General features: G+C 50.2%; 1 long non-coding RNA gene across 2 annotated transcripts in view; it reads left to right on the top strand.

Annotated features, from left to right (window-relative positions):
- Window positions 1-277: 277 nt before the first annotated feature.
- Window positions 278-6,000, top strand: part of LOC145516726 (uncharacterized) — a 43,154-nt gene continuing 37,431 nt past the window's right edge. The window contains exons 1-2 of one of the 2 annotated variants that reach the window (XR_014061702.1): window positions 278-652; window positions 2,689-2,877. This is a non-coding gene — a long non-coding RNA (uncharacterized LOC145516726). The remainder of the gene's footprint in view (window positions 653-2,688; window positions 2,878-6,000) is intronic. The other variant, XR_014061703.1, reaches the window with a different exon arrangement.

Here is a 6,000-nt window from a genome sequence, read left to right as displayed (position 1 = left end):
TTAAAGCTCTTTGCTATTTTTCCGTCTTTCGCCCGCCCGTCAGCCGCCAGGGGGGTCCCTGCACGAGAGGCGCACCCATTTAGGGAGGCTTTTCGCGTCCCGATCCGGCCCCGGGGCGCAAGGATGCCTCCACTCCCGCCCGGCCCCTGCCGCGGGCGCCCAGTACACGCACCACCTGACTCGCGCTCTCATTGGCTGCTGCCTGTTGCTAACCCACGTGATCGGCGCCGGCGCGCCCCGCCCCGGCCCCGCCCCCGGCCCCGCCCCCGCGGGCTCCCGCGGCTCGGCTCCGCGGCGCGTTCCTGCGGGGGTGGCGTGGGCCGCGGGAGCCCGAGCTCTCGGCCGCCCGCCCCTACAGACTGCAAGGCTCCGCGCGGCGCCCGGGCGGGCGGCCCGCGCCCACAAGATGGCAGTGCCGCGCTGCTGGTGTCCTGGCCGGGGGTCCGCACGCGCCGCGCCGGGCGGCCGGAGTCCGCACTTCCCTCCTGCCAAAGTTTTAATGAACATATAGACACACCGGGACCTGGGTCACCCCCAGGGCCGGCTGGCCGCGCCCCTCAGATCTGGGGGTTCCCCTGGGAGAGATGCACGCCCCGATGGCGTCTTTGTCCCAACTCAGGGAATCAGAACTTGGGGCCTGTAACTGCAGCAGGTATGTTGATGTTTTCAACAGTGTGTCTTTTATTTTTTCCTTTGAGGGCCATTCTGAGAATCCATTCAGAAAGAGACAAACACTTGGACAATTAGCGTCTCTCTTCTTGAGAACACCGCCTCTTTCCCTCTCCTCCCCCGAAGCAATCTGCAGCCTCCTTTTTTTTTTTTTTTTTTTTTGGTAAAAGGTCTACGCCACCACCATTTCGGGGGATCTTTCCCCGCACCCGAGTCCTGGAATCCTAACCCGCTCAAGTGGAGAACGTCCCGGGAACGTCCCGGTCCTGCGGCTTGTCCCGGGCTGCCCTTAATTCCAGACTCAGAGAGAGATAAGCTCCTCTGACCTGGTTTGACCCCTCTGCAGGCGCCTGGCGTCCTCATTCAGTGTGTGCGGGTTGGAAGGTCGACTTTTCTCCCTGCTCACTGGAATTTATTTTTCCCCTCTTCGTTCACTTTTCTCCTTGGCTTTTGGCTGGGCTCACGCCCCCTACCATAGTCTAACCCCGCCCTCCCCCCACCTACACACACACCCACCCCCACCCCCACCCCACCCCCCACACAAACACATGCTTCCCACTCGTTTTTGATTGTTCTGAAGGCTGTCTGGGAAAGAGAGAGGCCAGAGGAGGCGAAGGCAAGAAGGGGATTGGGCTGCGCATTCCCACTTATGGAGAAAGGAGGGAGAAACACCTGCTTGGCTTCCCATCGTCAATACCACCCAGCCCAGGTTCCATGCCCCGGTAGTCAAGCCCCCTTCCCTTGGGCTCCCTAAGCTGTCCTCCAGGGAATTTCCTACAATGCTCCTAGTCTGCTCCAACCTGCAACGGTCTACCTGTGACAGGACTTCAGAGGGGGAACTCCTGTTCACAAATGTTGGGGTTTCTGCTCATGCTCAAACATGGAACAACGTATGTGCTGACTAAATGCCACCTGGGGTCTCCAGTGAGGTGCAGGTCATCTCTGCAGGAGTGCTGGACAGACAGGGCCATCTCTCACCTCCAGGCTGTGTGATGGGAGGCTAAGGACTCAGGAAAGGCCAGTAGGGAGGATTTTTTAGAAAAATGTTCACCTGTTATGCTTTCCCACCTCCCTTAAAATAGGGAAGCAGGGCTTCAGAGAACTACCTGGAGAGCTTTGCAGATGTCTCCTGGAGTTGGGGGCAGGGGACCACAGGGACCAAGGTGACTTCAGAGTAGAGAGACTGTTTACATTGGTGAGAGAAAGAGCTGGCAAGGCACACATACACTAGCCAGTCTTCCTGTTGGCAAAGCGGACCTACCTCCCCAGGCAAGGGAGGGGCACAGTCAACAGTGGGAACAAGGACCTGTGGGGGAAGGGTGGCCCACCAGCAGAACCCTTGGGTGGGGACCTCCAACCATCCGAAAAACCCATAGAAGGACCCCACAAGGGAAAGAGCCAACATCTGTATGTCTACCTGAACTCCAGTTATCCCCAAGCCCTCCTTGAAGAACTTTTGTTCTTTAGTTCTGAGAGACCTGAGCCACCAGCCAGTGATTGGAGGGTCTGAGAGGATGAGATAAACTCTGATCAAATCGTCTTCCCAACCATAAATCCCCAGCTTCCAAATGGAGGAAGGAGAAAAAGTGCTGATTTAAATGAAAGAGACAGGTTTTTAGTTTTGATTGGACTACAATTTTTATATTGGGGACTGATAATACTGACAACAGAAAACATTTACATCATCTTTAGTGTTTTACCTGTATTCATTCATTTAATCCTCAACAGCAGCCTTGAGAGATAATCTTATTGTCCCCATTTCATAGATGAGGAGCCTGAGGTCTGGAGAAGTTAAGGAAATAGTGCAAGGTCCACAGTTAGTAAACGGCAGAACCAGGATTTGAATCCGGACTTCAGAGTCTAGGTGTAGAACCCAAGTGCCTCCCCATCTCTGAATCTTTATTCCTATTCTTGACCAAACCTCACTAGACTTCAAGGCTCAGCTCTGCCTATTCTGGTCTAAGAAGCTTCCTTGGCTGGGCCAGCTGAAGGGGCCTCCCTGCTCTGTCGTGTTTTCAGGAGTCTGGTCATGGCTGTGGAGATGCCAGTGCCCTAAGAAAAGATGGGGCGTCGTCTGAGAAATCACCTTCAGAACCTGAGGCACATCTGTTCAGACCTTTGATGCTGACAGCTGTTTTTGAAGGTGAATGTGGCACTTGGAACCATCCAGAAGTTATCTGGAGTCCAGTGAAAAAGCCAGCCATCAAGGTAAGAGAAACCATTTTTGCTAAAGGGAAATAGGATACACTCCAGACTTCAGTGCCCGGATCAGTCTGGTTTGCTTCTGTGACTTGAACACTGAATGAGGCTGATTTGCTTCTATGACTTGAACACTGGATCTAGATGTAATTCCAGAGGAGAAAATTGCCCAAAGAGGTGAGACCTGGCAGCCTTACTGGAGAGCATATACTCTGAGGAATACCGGCAGAGTACAACTCACTGGGAAGTACAGGTTGTTTTTCTAAATATATATATGTATTCTAATCATGCTCATCACCTTATCCCCAACTTTCATTTACATTCTTTCTGTACAACTAGATTATGAAATATGAAGACAGAATGCATCTTTTACTTCTTTCTGTTCCCCGTCACACCAAGTATGTAAGATGCAAAAGGAGTATATTAGGCTGATAAGGAGCCTTGTATGTTGGGGAAGTTTTCTTTTTTAAAAAAAGTTTTAATTTATTTATTATTTTTGGCTGTGTTGAGTCTTCATTGCTGCGAGTGGGCTTTTGTCTAGTTGTGGTGAGCGGGAGCTACCCTCTAGTCATGGTGCCCGGGCTTCTCGTTGTGGTGGCTTCTCTTGCTGCAGAGCACGGGCTCCAGGGTGCACAGGCCCAGTAGTTGCGGCTCCCGGGCTTAGCTGCCTCACAGCATTTGGGATCTTCCCAGATCAGGGATCGAATCCATGTTTCCTGCATTGGCAGGGGTATTCTTTGTCACCGAACCACCAGGGAAGCCCTGGGACATTTTCTATTTGAGTAGAATTAAGAAGGGTGTCCCAGTTGCAGAGAGATGGTGGTGCAAGTTTGCAGGAAATGGACACAATAGAAAAATTTGAGACTTATTTGGCCTCCTTGAGTAGAGTGTCTCTTGGGGGTAGAGTTTATTTAGTAGAACCACAGGAGATATAACTAGAGAGAGATATCTTATGGGCAGATAGGTCTTTATCTTCGAGGCCAGTAGTTTTTTTAATTAGAAAGGGTGAGGGAGCAAGAACCAGGAAATTCCCTCCTCACCACGACACCTTGTGTTTGACCATGGATTTGCAACCTTGTGGTCAGCACATTCTAGCCCATTGTCCTGTCTCAGGGTGCTTTGAAAAATTGTAAGGAACTAAACAGTTAGTCAAAGCTGTGGTTTTTCCAGTAGTCATGTATGGACATGAGAGTTGGACTATAAAGAAAGCTGAGTGCTGAAGAATTGATGCTTTTGAACTGTGGTGTTGGAGAAGACTCTTGAGAGTCACTTGGACTGCAAGGAGGTCCAACCCGTCCATCCTAAAGGAGTCAGTCCTGAATATTCATTGGAAGGACTGATGCTGAAGCTGAAACGCCAATACTTTGGCCACCTGATGCAAAGAACCGCCTTATTGGAAAGACCCTGCTGCTGGGAAAGATTGAAGGTGGGAGGAAAAAGGGACGACAGAGGATGAAATGGTTGGATGGCATCACCGACTCGATGGACATGAGTTTGAGTAAGCTCCAGGAGTTGGTGATGGACAGGGAAGTCTGGAGTGCTGCAGTCATTGGGTCGCAAAGGGGATACAACTGAGTGACCAAACTGAACTGAACTGAACTAAACAAGAAGAAATTCCCTGAGTTGTTGGTATCATTCCCCTTTGTGTAAAACTGAGCCACTGTGCAGAAAGCCAGTGTTCTTCAGCTTGGAGGTCATTGGCATCTATGACCGTTGGCACGTTGGTATCTTCCTTATGGTCCTGAGCCATTTGCCTGTGAGGAATGGACATCTGAAGTCACTGAGGAAAGATCAGAAGTTACCTTGTGGTAACCTCTGATTTATTTTAGAGGTTTCCGCTCTGGGTATTGCTGTGTGGGTTTTTAATGGAAAAGAATAATCAAGACCAGTCTGCTCAAAGAGCTTATGGAAAATATATGAAATTTAGAGTGTAAAAACCAGATTTAATTGTTAAACCTATTTTTAAAAAGCGAGCAAAGGAAAGCAAGAAAAACGACCCCAATGGCTCATTATGTTACATCCAGATGTTTGGCTTGGAACAGGCCAGATGAGGAGGTGATTTTTTCTCTCTTCATCTGCTTGCTTTGGCCTCACTGGAGAGGCAGTGAGAGAGGTTGTGTAAGAAGCTTGCTGGAGTGGACTTGTCCCCACTCTCCACTTGCCCTTCGAGAGACCCATGAACCTTCAGCTGCGTTTTTAAGCTCCGACGTGGCACATTCTTAACGAACACATTCCTTAGACCCAGCGTGGGCTTGAGACGCTTCTGGAAATCATCTCATGATGACTCCAGGTGGACCAGGCAGCGAGTGGAAAATATTTTTCCTTCTCATTCAGGTGTTGTGGGCTCAAGGAGACCTGAGGTTGTTTGATCTTAAACGTGCGGCTCTAACGAAATACTTAAATGTGCCTGTGGGCTTGGAAAAAGTGACAGCTGCTCTTCAGCATGATAGAGAGATGTCCATGTTTCCGCTGGCTTTGTTTGTCAGCATGGGTGTTTGCTTTTGCCAGAAATGCCAGCGAAGGGCAACAAGCACCATTCTGCTAGAATGAGAAAAGCAGGACCTGATTAGCAGACAGGTTTGTTGAAAAAGCATTTCTGCTGCACACTAATCTCTACATATCCTGTCGGGAAATCCTCTCAATCCCATACCTGATAAATAAATCTGGCAAGTGAGTAAACACTCTGGAAGTCTCTTACTGATAGATAATTCCACCTGTGATGTGGGTTCCGCCGGCCTCTGAGCTGGGGCATCGTTGTGTACCTTTCAGGCTGACCTGGAACAAAGCTTGTCCAGGAAAAGATGTCTGTGTGTCCTCCCTGCCCAGCATTGAGCCCTTGGCTTCAGCCTTTCACAGGAACCAAGGGGGTGTTTGGGGCTCATGTTGCTGTCCTGGATTACGGATGTTATTATCTGGTGCTTTTGTTGAACTTGAGTACTCCGCCAGGCGTCGTGTAATTCTGCAGATCAGAAACTCCATGCTCTGCGTTCTTCTGGTTTTCCACTCAGAGCCAGGGTAGGGGTCCTGAAGCTGCTACAAAACTCCTTTTCAAAAGTTAACATTCAGTCTGCACAAACACTCCCTTCTTGAAAGCCCACACAGTCTCCCCACCCTCCTGCAGGGGTCTTGGAA

This window comes from Giraffa tippelskirchi, chromosome 8 (genome assembly GCF_054371585.1).
Source record: "Giraffa tippelskirchi isolate mGirTip1 chromosome 8, T2T-mGirTip1v1.2.pri, whole genome shotgun sequence".
Lineage (NCBI taxonomy): Eukaryota > Metazoa > Chordata > Mammalia > Artiodactyla > Giraffidae > Giraffa > Giraffa tippelskirchi.
The sequence above is the reverse complement of the archived record's forward strand: the minus strand, read 5'-3'. Positions and strand labels throughout refer to the sequence as shown.